Source organism: Sminthopsis crassicaudata, chromosome 5, assembly GCF_048593235.1.
Source record: "Sminthopsis crassicaudata isolate SCR6 chromosome 5, ASM4859323v1, whole genome shotgun sequence".
NCBI classification, from domain to species: domain Eukaryota; kingdom Metazoa; phylum Chordata; class Mammalia; order Dasyuromorphia; family Dasyuridae; genus Sminthopsis; species Sminthopsis crassicaudata.
Window position 1 is genome coordinate 239,036,296 of NC_133621.1, and position 13,723 is coordinate 239,050,018.

The 13,723-nt window shown below is 36.9% G+C and overlaps 1 long non-coding RNA gene across 1 annotated transcript; it reads left to right on the top strand.

Moving 5' to 3' along the window:
* Nucleotides 1-6,140: 6,140 nt before the first annotated feature.
* On the top strand, nucleotides 6,141-13,479 carry LOC141544436 (uncharacterized). Its single transcript, XR_012482602.1, has 2 exons — nucleotides 6,141-6,253; nucleotides 13,171-13,479. It is a non-coding gene; the product is annotated as an uncharacterized LOC141544436 (long non-coding RNA).
* The last annotated feature ends 244 nt before the right edge of the window (nucleotides 13,480-13,723 follow it).

Consider the following 13,723-nt stretch of genomic DNA (forward strand, 5'->3'; position numbering starts at 1 on the left):
AAGACACCATAGGCCTTTCTACCTATAACACATACACGTGTGTAAAATTGATTTAACATTTATATGTGTTTATTAGGGCTTTAATAAGACTTACAGTAATCAATCTATGCATTCGGATTTTACTGATTAGTTACCAATAGAAACTCCTCTAGGAAAAAACTTGTTAGAGATTAACCAAAGTTAAATTTCCACAGAACAATTAAGTTTCAGTTTCTCAGAAACTTTGGGCAAACAAGGAATTGGGGAGTTAGGAAAGCACAAGTGGATTTAGCCAATCAGAAATAGTCTTGTGGTTTTGAGAAAACCACAAATTCAAGATAATAGCCAATCCAGCTCAAACTGGTTAAGGTTAATGGCCATATTCAACTGAATTGCTAAAGTACCAGCTTAACAGGTAATTAAATATTAATCAACACACCTCTAAGAGTTTTTCACCATTTTGGAACATGAGACATATGATAATGGAGTGGGGACATGCTTATACATATTTAGGAGGAAATTACAGTGGGTATATCTGGAAGATTGTAACCCAGAAAGTAACAAACCAATCCATTCTCTGAAAGGAGGGGACTGTGCTAAGCCAACAATATAAAGCTTTTCTTGCTTTTGTATTCAGTGCTTACTTTTCCTGAGCTTGCTTCTGGCCAGAAACATTAGGATGATTTCTTAATATTCTTCTTTAATAAATTTTCCTTGATACCTGAATTTCAGTGTCAAGCATGTGTCTAACAAACCTAATTCATAAAGTCCTAGTAGCATATCTCATATGCTATTTGCTACTCACTGCTCACAAGTCCTTTCTCTGTTTAATCAGAGGCTCTGTGTCTCCCCCAAAGGTGGCACTCTAGCAAGTCTCCATCAATTAGAAATGCTCTTGAGTAAACATAAAGATACAAGAATCTTTCTTAGGCACTACCTAGAAGCAAAACTGATAGGCTCTCTGGTAGGTTTTTATGATTCTAAGTTTTTAAATTCTGATTAGTGATAGGCTCGACCAAAATTAATATTAAGTATTTTGTTAGTTACATTATTTGGGACACATATATATCATTAACAATTGTTTACCCAGTATAGGGACACAAATACATATGTGCACACACACCATTTGTTCACCACATTTGAGGGGCACACTTCATTGCCAAACTATCCCATTCAAGTGCTTATCTTGTAACAGAAAACTTAAATAACTACTTAGACACAAAATAGAAGTTTAAAACAAAATGTATTGCTCACCCTAAATTAACCTACTAATTCTCATTGGATACTCCAAATGGTTTTTGTGCTTTCTTTTTATTCCTTGGGGTTTCCAGAACTAAGATCTTTTCTAGTACTGGTTGGGGAATTGATGTTCCCTCCAAGGTTGAATGATACCTAGAAACTTAACTGATGATTGCCCATTCTGATCATTTGTAAATAAGTTTCCATTTTTAATTAGTCTTTCAACAATTCTATCTATAGTTTATTTTTTATCAGGGCCCTTAAGTATCTCAGTAATGGTGGATATGGCAAGTATTTCATGCCAATTTTATCTAGATTTTATCTGCATAAATTATAGCATAAAACTGGGTTATGAACATATTCTCATGGCAATGTACAGAAGGTATATACTTTACTACATACCACATAAAAGCAAATTGCTCCTGATTTTCTATTACTTAGAATAATAACTAAAAAAATCCAGGTCAAGTATATCTTTTTGCTGAGGCAATTGGGGTTAAGTGACTTGCCCAGGATGACATATCTAGGAAGTGTTAAGTGTCTGAGATAAGATCTGAACTCAGGTCCTCCTGAGTGCTCTATCCATTGTGCCATCTAGCTGCCCTAGTCAAATATATCTTTAAAGTTTGTCAGTTATTTATGAAATATTAGGAAGGGCTTCCTTAATAGGTTCAGTCTTGGCATTAGGTTTCTTTTAGGCCATTCTACACTCATTTATTCACTGGGCAAACCAGAGAATTCTAACTATTAGTTTAATTGAGTAATAATATTTTCTTATTTCAAATTGTTGAAGACTGCAACAATTTCATTGTTTCTTCCTTTGGATCTGTATTAAGAAGTATTTAATATTGGACCACTTGCCATCTAGTGGAGGGCTTGGGGGAAAAGAGGGAAAATTGGACAAAGATTTTGCAAGGGCTAATGTTGAAGAATTGTCCACCGATGTTTTGAAAAATAAAAAGCTTTAATTAAAAAAAAAAAGTATTTATAATTCATTTTGTGTCAGATATTTAGTTAGTTTTTTATTGTGTCAAATAAAAAGCTTCCAACTATCTACATATATTTGGAAAAATAAAATACTATTAAAAAAAAAAGGGGGGGGGATGCCAGCAGTTGTTTTTGGCAGCTTTGTGGATAAATTATTGTGGGAAAACTTTGCTGCATTTTTTTTAAAAAACTTAACTCCATGTGGCTGAGAGACCAGACCTGTTACTAAGAGACCAGATTTGTTTAATGCTTAATCCAGGATGTCCAGGTTATGCTGACCCCAGAAACCTTCCAGGGATCAAGAGATTGTTCCATGCAATATAGGAGTTTTCTCATATTATATATCTCAAGTCAAATTATGAACTTTATTTGAAAACTACCTTTGTCGGGGCAGCTAGGTGGCACAGTGAATAGAGCACCAGCCCTGAATTCAGGAAGACCCAAGTTCAAATCTGGCTCAGACACTAAACACTTCCTAGCTGTGTGACCCTGGGCAAGTCACTTAACTCCAGCCTCAGAAAAAAAAAAAAAAAGAAAAAGAAAACTATCTTTGTGCTAGTCAGCTACTGTTTCTTCATGCCTTCGTTTGAACTTAATATTATATAAAATAATATAATTATATACTATATTATATTATATAAAATATTATACAAATAATTATATATTATATATATATTAAAAAAAATAAATGTTATATAAAATTTATAGAGGCTCTAAGGAAGCAGATGTTTTAGGTCTTCCTAATAATTCAAACTTCTTTATAAACTTTTCAGTTCTGAATTTCTTTGCAACCAACACTGCTCTTCTAAAATGAAATATTGCCATTTCCCAAATAAATTAATAAATTCATCTTCCTTTCCAACTTGAAAAAAGTTAACACTGAATGGTCCTTAAATACCAGATAATGGTCCAGAAGTTTTTACTACAAAACTGTTTTGTTTTTTTTTTTCTCCTCTAAATTTTTGCTATCACTAGAGACAAAACTTATAAAATGACTTTGGTTCTATTTAAGATTGAGCATCCTTTAGTTCCCCTAATAATAAAGCAATAAAATCACTTTCATGGAAAGAGAGTGGTAGAGGGTCCTGGGTCTTTTTGCATGGAAGTTTCACAAAGTTTTTTTGTTGTTGTTGTTGTTTTGTTTTGTTTGTTTTTTAACAATTTTAAGGAGACCTGTAAAATCCACAAGTATATTTCAGCATATAGAAAAACATTCAAACTATACCCTATCATAATATGGAAATAACATTTAGTCACAAATTTTGATTTCTTTTTACTTCCCATTACCATAAATTTTTGCTAATGGGGGCAAGATTTCCTTCTTGCTCAATTGTCTTTTTGAAATCCTTACTGGCCAGAATTCGGAATAGAAACAGTCAATTAATAAACATTTATGAAGTTGTTACAGTGGGCCAGACACTATACTAAGCATTGGGAATGCAAAAAAAACCCAAAAACTAGGGATAGTAACCCTGGGGGAGTTATGAAATCCTGCAGCTGACCGAAGATTATGAGATAGTTGCCTTAGGCCCCTAAAGTGGGGATACCAAGAAATTGTCAGTCTCAAAACTGATGTGATTTTGTGGAAAGCAATGATGAAGTTCAAGACAGCAGACAAGTAGGAAATGATGAAATGTCTCACTTCCTAAATGGAAAATTTAAAAGGATCCTCCCAGGATATATTCCTGAAATAAAAGCCCAGGGTTCAAGATATTTCATTATAGCTGTAAACTCCCTTTCCAGAGGATATTACAAGCATAATTCAGCTTTATCACCAAATATATAGTGAACTCACAAATCTGATTTACCATTTTATGTGCTTATTAGGGTTGAGGGAAAGATCATAGAGGGAGCTAGGTGGCATAGTCGATAGAGTCCCTGAAGTCAGGAGGACCTGAGTTCAAATTTGGTCTCAGACACTTAACACTTCTTAGCTGTGTGACCCTGGACAAGTCACTTAGCCCCAATTGCCTCAGCAAAAATAAATAAATAAATAAAAATTCACATTCATATCAATGCATTCAATCAAACGTTGAAAAGTTAATAATACAAACATCAAACCCTCTAGAAACAAACCACCAACTTGGTAAACATATCTCAGTGTTCTCTCTCTGACCAGTCAGAGGCCATGTGTCTCCCTCCAAGTTACAATTCTAATAAGTCTCCATCAATCAACACTATTGTCAAGTGAGCACAGAATGCTTGAATTTCCGAGTGAAAAGAACATGTAAGTCTATCCTAATCACAAGTCAGGAGCAGGCTGGGGTAGGGGGTGGGGAGACTGATGGTTTTTTACAATTCTATCTATGGGATTTATAAATTACATCTAAGCTCTAATTGGTTATAGAATAATAAAGTTTATGAAAAAAAAAAAAAAGGAAATAATCATTTCAAGCTAAGGACATCAGTCAGTGGTTGTCATCAGGCTCAAGACAAACACATCATTAAGTTTTCTACCAAATCTGGGACATACATATCATTTGTTTACCAAATCTGAGACATCCACACACTCAAGTGCTTATTTTATAACAAAGACAAAAAAATAAATAAATAAATAAACAACAACTTTATATAACAATTAAATCACACAATGGAGGCTTAAAACAAAATAGAGTTGCTTATCCTAAATTAACATATTTGATCTTACTTTATATACACACCATTCCCTTTGGAAGGACTAAGTCTTACAATCTTGTCCATGTACTGGGTGATGACAAATCTTTGCAGTTCTTTACCAAAAGGTGATGATACACCACAGCAATATCAGGAATATCAAAGCTATAGCTTCCATTTGTTCTCCTTATCTGAGATGATGAAAATCAGGAGGGGCAACTCTAGGAATTTCAGAGCCACAGCAGGGATGCTTCTGATACAACCAAAAATTCTTCTTGCAACAGGATCATCTGTAGTAAAGTGGCTAAAAGTTCATAAATTTCTTCTATACAATCTTAAATTGATAGTGAAGCTCTTCCTTCACCATAACCCACTCAGTATTCCCTAATCCTAAATCTTACCAAAACCTCTCCCTTCTTGGGGTCTCCCCAATCATAGAGATGATATTAAATATCTGTCCCTTTAGAACCCTCTGAGGTGCTCTATTCCTTCATTTCCTAGGGGTTGGGTAATAACTATTCTTCACCTTTACTAGTGATTCAGAATTGCCACCAAGTAGTGTAAGGCAGTGGTATCAAACTCAGAAAGGAAGAGTAGGCACATATCCATTTAGAAATCATATATTAACATTATCTATGTTTTATTATCTTAATTTATTTTGTTAAATATTTTAATCTGGTTCAAGCCAGATTGCAACATTCAAGAATGTTGTGAACTAGATGTGTCTAGACCTCCTGTTTGATACATCTGGGTTAAAGGAATCTCCTTTCTTCCATATAAATTCTAATCATCATAGTTATGTAGAGACAGTTTTAGCTACTTCATATTATTAAATAGCCATAAATTCTCAATCCTATTACTTTATTGTTTCTTTCTTGGGATCATTTTAGAGATCCACATAAGACATGACTGCTTTCAAATCCTTTCCCTTTTCTTGAAGCTCTGAGATAATATAATGGATAGGACACTGTTGGGGCCCAGAGGGCCCAGAGAAGATTGTGTTGACCTAGGGCTCAGGCAGGAAATCTGTGCTAGCTTGGAGATAAGGAAGTATTACTGACACAAATGAGACCTGGAGCTTGCAAAAGTTGCTGACTATAGCTCAGGCCAAAGAGCAAGTCACACTGACTCAAACCCATACTTGTCCTGAGAAGTGCTCTGTCATCAGGATGTGAGCTCTGAGACTTTCCTGACTCAGCCACGTCAGCATAAGGTTCCTTGTCGGGGTCTCTGACATTTCCTGTCAGCATAAGCTTACTTCCTTGAGGTTGGTGGGGAAAGGGGGATATAAGGAGGGACCAAAGATTATAAAGGAAGGCAGAGGAAAGTGCCTCTAATAAAGAGCATATTGATTTCATCTCTTCTGGCTTGTGACTCTCTTTGGTGAACATGCCTGGCTCACGTCCAGATGCGCACTTTAGTTCAAGAGAAAGAGGTAAGGCCTGGCTGCCCACAGGTGTAGTACCTGGCAAGTAGCGCCCGAACTGGGACACACAGGTTGGGACACACAGGTGTGTCAGGACACACAGTTGTGTGTCAGGACACACAGGGCAGGAAGGTGACCAGAACCCTGCAGGAAGTGCAAGAAGGCAAAGAGAATTCCTTGCTGACGTTGCCAGGCGAGAAGATGGGGAACTCAATACCTGTGATCAAGCCAGAGGAAAATGAGATATGGGGTAGGCAATTATATAAAGCTATTAAGAAACAAGGAATCACTTTGCCCTTAAAAGATCTAAGAGCATTTATTGTTAAAATTCAGACTGTATCCCCATGGCTCTCTGACTCAGGATTGGATAAGGCAAAATGGAAAGTGGTAGAATAAATGACTAGCTATGAAAAAGATACTTCTGGTTGTTGGAAGATCAGGATTTTATAATATTTAGCCTGGTCAGAATTGCATTTGAAGTGGTTAGACGCCCATAATGCAGCTTTGCCACAGAGAGCCAAACTGAAAGTAAAATAAATCTCAGTGAAACAGCTTTGGAAGAAAATTAGGAACTATGTCCATCTTCCCCCCTTCCCTCCTCCAGCCAGCACACACTCTTATTTACAACAATACCTTCACTTAAAAATAGAAACCTTTCTTCCTGAAAAAAAATTAGAATCCGTAGCAGATGGAGGAGGAGAAAAGGTCACCCCCAGCTATCCCACTTTAACCACAGCTGCAAAAATAGAAGTTCCTACTGAAAGGGAAAAATCTGGATTAAAAAAAGTGGTAGAACAAGCTTGTGAGAGAGGGGAGGATGTGGAAGGATGGGGAATTTGTCCGGTTATAGAAACATAAGACCCACAAGCCCCAGGTGGAGTATGCAGGGAACTTACATCCATTCCTTGGAAACACATCAAGGATCTGAAAATGGCAGTAGCTCAGTATGGCCCTTTGTTTTAATAAAGATAGACCAATTGTCCCTGATGTTTATTCTTTGCCCTAATGATTGGAAAGTACTCGATTATGCTTATCTCTCCCAGATCAAGTAATGGTGTGGCGAGCTGAGTTTGCACAACAGGCTAAACAGGAAGCAATGAGACATGGGAACAGAGTACAGCAAGTTTTTGCTGCACTATCAGGACTGGTCAATATGAAACTACAGCTGCACAACTGCAGTACCTGCCTGCCGAATATACATTAGTGGCTGATTGTGCCAGAAGGGTATGGGCTAAATTAGTAGGAGAACAGGGCAATAGAAGAAGTATGGCTCAAGTTAAACAGAACTCAAAAGAACCTTTTCCTGATTTTGTTGCCCGCAGGATAGGAGGCTGTGTGGCCCGATGCATGGGACCTGTAGAAGGTTCTAAACCTTCTATATGCTAACATGCTAAAAATGATGTTACCAGAAAACGCTAATCCTGATTGTAAAAAGGCTTTGATTGGCTTACCCATGAATGCAGGAATAGAAGATATGATGAATAGGTGTAAAAAAGCTTGCTGGGACCATTCACACTAATAAGAGGAAAGAGAAAAAATGCTATGGGTGTGGTCAGCCCGGACATATCAAGTGAGACTGCAAACCAAAGGGTCCTTTAATCACATGTTTTAAATGTGGCAAAAGTGGACATTATGCCAAGCAATGCGGAACTAATAAAAAACGGGGAAACAGGCTGAGGAACCCCTAGCAGGTCTACCCCACTCAGATGTTAGAAGAATACAAAGTATTGATGAACCAAAAAAAGTCACTAAACCTATATACAGTATAGGGAAAAATTGAGTACCCCCATTAACTACAGGGAAGTTCCTATAAATCCTCTTCCTGTGTCAGTACAAACTTCTTGCCCAGGCCCTCTGGGCCGCAACAGGACACTCCCATTGAGAATTGTAAATAAGCTCTTGATGGCTCCCTAGGAACTTCCTCTGCCATTTTATACTCATATGAGACTATACAAACTAAAGAATTTATTTTCCAAATTCTGGCTTTTCATTATAGCCAGAGGGACTATTACAGGATTTATACTGGCTCCAAATAAGCCATTGGAATATTTCATTCTGCCTTGTCTTCTGCACCTATTGGCATAATGCTAATTACTCCCCTTACCATCTCTGATCTATTCACTGTTCAATAGGCAAAATTATAGAATGAGAAGAAGTGAAAAGTGCAAGATATAAATGTCCTACCAATCAGAGAGAAGAGACAATAGGTTAGAATAATATCTATCGGCTTTCTTAAATTGTTAGTCTAGAGATATGATATTCAGGTTCTATCTGATTTCTCATCACTGTTTCATTATTGGGAGGAAGTTGGACTCCAAATTTTATATCCCTCCTCACCAAATACCAATTCCACAACAAACACACATAATAATTATCAAAGAAATCCATTTATCTCAGAGATATTGAGAAACAAATGTCTTACTCTGAGGTACTATTTCAAACCTCACAGAATGACTAAGATGACAGGAACAAATAATGATAAATGTTGGAAGGGATGTGGGAAAACTGGGACACTAATACATTGTTGGTTGAATTGTGAATGGAGCCAACCATTCTGGAGAACAATTTAAAACTGTACTCAAAAGTTATCAAACTGTGCATTCGCTTTGATCCAGCAGTGTTTCTATTAGGCTTATATCCCAAAAAGATCTTAAAGGAGGAAAAGGGACTCACATGTGCAAAAATGATTGTGGCAGCCCTTTTTGTAGTGGCAAAAAACTGGAAACTGAGTAGATGCCCATCAACTGATGGCTGAATAAGTTATGGTATATGAATGTTATGGAATATTATTGTTCTATAAGAAACAATCAGCAGGATTGCAATGTTCTCTAAGTTGTAATCATTCTCTGGGAGCAGATTTCTTGAGGAGCTTCTGGAGGCAGCCTTGACTTCAGTTCAGTTTCAATAATCACCTCAAATGCAGCCAGGAGTAAAAGTCCAAATCCTTTGTTATCTCTTCCAAAATCTTATCTCCTTTACTTGGGGCTCGGCTAGTTTTCTGGAGGCCTTCCTCTCTCCTTGGTTTCTGAGAGCTCTTGTCCGAATGTCTCCAGCCAGCACAAAGGTAGAAGTGGGAATGACTCTTGACTCCTCCTCCCAGAGAGTGGGCTTGTGAATCTCCCGGAAGTCAATCCTAGTTGTGAATCTCCCAAAGTCCCTGAGCAGGCTTTTCCTTTCCTCCTTTTATATCTCTCTAAAGGTGTGAAGTCTAATGTGTGAACCAATGAGTGAACTCCTTTAAAGGTATGAACTCCTTTAAAGGTGTGAACTAAGTACATTACCTTGTCTCAAGTTCTGGCCCATAACATCTCCTTGTAGGTTCAGATCAATCATACTGAACCATGCTAAATTAGATAATTATATCCATTCCAATGTCTTAGCACCTTGTAAGAATCCTAACACAGGATGACTTCAGAGAAGCCTGGAGAGACTTATATGAACTTATATTAAGTGAAATGAGCAGAACAAGGAGATTGTTGTCCATGGCAACAACGATCAATTCTGATGGATGTGGCTCTTCTCAACAATGAGACGTATCAGGCCAGTTCCCATAATCTTGTGATGATGAGAACCATCTACATCCAGAGAGAGACTGTGGGAACTGACTGTAGATCACAATATAGCATTTTCACTTTTGTTGTTTGCTTGAATTTTATTTTCTTTCTAATTTATTTCCCTTTTCAGGCTGATTCTTCTTGTCCAACAAGATAATTGCACAAATATGTATGCCTATCTTGGATTTACATATATTTTTTACCATACTTAACATATATTGGATTACTTGCCTTCTAGGAGAGGGAGTAAAGGGAAGGGAAAGAAATTGGAACACAAGATTTTTCAAGGATCAATGTTGAAAAATTATCCTTGCATATGTTTTGAAGATAAAATGCTTCAATTAAAAAAAGAGAGAGAAAAGGAAAAGCTTTAAAAAAAAAATCTAATTTATGGTGTGTGGGATGGGTGCTAGACCCCCTTTCCCAAATTAACTAATCAGAGACATCTTCAGGTACAAAGAGAAAGCATTTATTTAGTCACTTCAGGGAAAGGCCCAGACACACACATGGGAGTCATCCCAACTTCTGCCATGTGCTCCTAGAACCTGACTAGCTTCTGGCTTGTCCAAGATTTAAAAAGCAAAAGACCCAATCCTTTTCATTGGATAGAATAAAAGGATGTAACCATCCTTGACCAGCGTTGTCTGCTTCCTGTAGGTCACATCACTTCCTGTGGGTCTGACTTTTAGAGACCATGTGACTCCCTGGAACCCAGAATTCAAGACTGGGAATAGGGATTCATGTGATTTCCTGAAATCTGAGGCCCTTTCCCCTCTGGGTATAGGGATCATGCGACTTAGGCTAGTCTCATAAACTAAGACATCATCATGTGACAGGAACAAGGCATCATAACTATGCTATTTATGACTGTTTCAATGAATACATTGGTATGATAATTTCTGCTATTTACAATTCTGACAAATGCCTTGGTATTGATAAGCATCACAACTATGTTATTTACAACTCTGTTTTGATAAATACATTGGTATTGATAATCATTGTTATTTACCACCCTGTTACAATAAATATCTTGTCATTGCTAATTAAGGTAGAACTGTATTAACCTTTGAATATAAATGGCATCACCTGGAGGTAGTTGGTGTTAACACTAGCTTAGAGTATATAAACCCTGGCTCTCAGATTAATAAACAAAGATTGCAATGCATATCTTTTTTGTCTGGCCTCAAATATTCAATTCAGATTCACACTCTCAATATTCACTGGAGCTGGACTCCCACAAGAGTGTTGAAGACTAGCTGTCCATGTGTTTAGAAAATAAAAACAACTTTATTAAAAAAAAAAGTTACTGATGGCATAGCACATTAAAGAGAGTTTAAACTTGTTCATGTGTAGAAATTTCAAAGAATCAAATTTAGGTTTAAGGCAAAACTTAATAATTAAAGTTATGGCCATTTGGAATGGAATGCTTCAAAAGGCAGTAAATTTTCTCTTACAAGAGTTCCTCAAGCCATGAAGTTTAAATTAAAATATTCATAGGTCCTTTCCATTCTTGAACTTTTGTGGTTATATAAGAACAACTGTAGTATTAGGTAGACTAATTACTAATTACTATACTAATAGTGATCAGGAGCCTATATGTAATTAGTTTACCTAATATTTTATAAAACAAAAGGCATCACAACTGTAAACAGCTACAAAGTTTTCAAGGTCCTCTTTTTTTTTTTTTTTTTTTCTGAGACAATTGAGGTTAAGTGACTTACTCAGAGTCACACAGCTAGGAAGCATTCAAGTGTCTGAGATCAGATTTGAACTCAGATCCTCCTGACTTCAGGGCTGGTGCTCTATCCATTACGCCATCTAGCTGCCCCCTTTTCTTTCCTCTTTATGTAAAAGGGGTTGATCTAGTGCTCCCCTTGATATATATCCCACCCCTCTTTATTCTGTAACATTTTCCTACTTTTCAATCACCTGACAATCATTAAAATTCCCTTCTTATCTCTTCAGATTCTTTTTGCTTTTTGAAATATTTCTACTACTACTTTGAAGAACACTTCATTTTCCCTTATAAACTAAAAAGGTACTCAGGATCAAACTGAAGCAGGTTGTGGTCCTTTTAAGAAACTATTTCCTATTGATCTATGATTCCTTTCAAACTCCCAGGCCCTCCTAGCTGAGGCATATCCTCCCCAGACAAGTTATCTTTCCAGGATGCCAGAGACTTTAATTCAATTACAAATTTTGGTCAAAAAGCATCCCTTTGAATTCCAATAGGAGATCCAGGCTTGTCCCAGTCCCCATTCTGACTTGCTTGGGCCTCCCAGCCCCCACTTGTTCTGATCTGCTCGGGCTTCCCAATCCCCACTAAGATATCCAATATATATCCAATATAATAAGCTTCCATCAATTAAAGTCTTTGCAGATGGACCTTGGTAGCCCCCTTTACTGCCAGGACCTTCTGTCCACTGAGAATTGCATTCTCAGTGCAAATTCCATTTTCCATAAATCTGCCACTATAGAAGTCAGTCTCTGGTTAAACTAATTTCTGTCTAACAATAAACTTTCATTTTGCAACTAATATTTGGGAATGAGTAAATTATTTCACTCCTAAAACCTGCAGCTGATTTAAAGAGGATTCTTAATAACTCTCTTATGGTCACTAACCTCTAGACCACCAGGAATCTGGACCACTCTAAACCTTATCAAAACCACTGGAGAATGTCAGTTGTAAATTTTCAGTGTGAGAATTAATACCTTGGAAATTAGCAAACCACAGTAACCCAAATCCCAAAACTTATTTGTAAGGTCCTCTCCATTCAAAGGTCAGAGTCCTTTATATAATGGGAAGAATATTATACATGATACTAACCCTACTTTAGGTTGCTGACAGGAAAATAAGACTCTGGGAAGAAATCAATATATAAAACTTCAATTACAGTCCTATTTCCAGTCTATTATACTAGAGACAGTGGTGAACTTTTCCTTAGGTGAATTCTAGGATTCTCTCTCGGTAGAGTTGAATTACCTCACTCTCAATGGGAAATCTCCCTTTTCTGTATTGTTCAATATATATTCTCCTATGTATACCTTATCTTATTTCTGTTTTCCTATCAATGTGGGGTTCTTTCTTTTTCTCTCTCTGTCTCTGTTTCTCTCCCTTTTTAAACTACTTCCTATGTGTTTTCATTGTGGAACTAATATTTTGAAGGGAAGGAAATCAAACCTTGGACATAAAACTTGGGTCCTCCTTTCCTATTAGGAAACAATAATCAGAAATTTAGTTTGAACCTGAAAACTTCATCCTCTTTAATCTTTAAGGAAGCAGATAGAAATAATTATAGCCCCTTAACCCCTGTCTTTGAGAAGAGAGTGGCTAAGTTTCTGACCCCAACTTCCTTCTTCCTCTCATGGCAGGAAATAAAGTCGTCCTTGGAGAAGGGTGGAAGAAGAAGAGGCTAAAGATGTCTATACTATCTTCTTTCAAGCCATACAATGACACCTTCATGTTATGTTACATTTGGGGAAAAGTATGTAATTTATTGTCTTGTTGAATACTCTAAATTTAAGCAATGGAGAATGATGGAGAAAATGTGAAAGATGCAGATTAAACTAAAAGTATGTTTGTTGTACCATATGTTTTCTCTAGTTGTTAAGCATTTACCGACACCTCTCTGGACAGTCTTGCCATCTCAGTTTGAAAACAAGAAGTTTTCTGTCATCGTTTAGCTGATTTCATTTTTTGGTGTCTTCACGTAGTTTTTAGTTTGCTTAGTCTCCAGTGCTACTCTGATGGTAGTAATTTTTAAGTTTCTTTGGTTCAGCTCCCTTGTAACAAATCCTAAGCTCACAATATTCACTTGTGGCTCTAAAAAAGCTTGGAAAACTGCCTCAGCAGATCACCCAAACTGGATTGAAGATAACTGACAAGCCTCAAGTCCATTAAGGGGATTTCTACCCCAAGCATGTG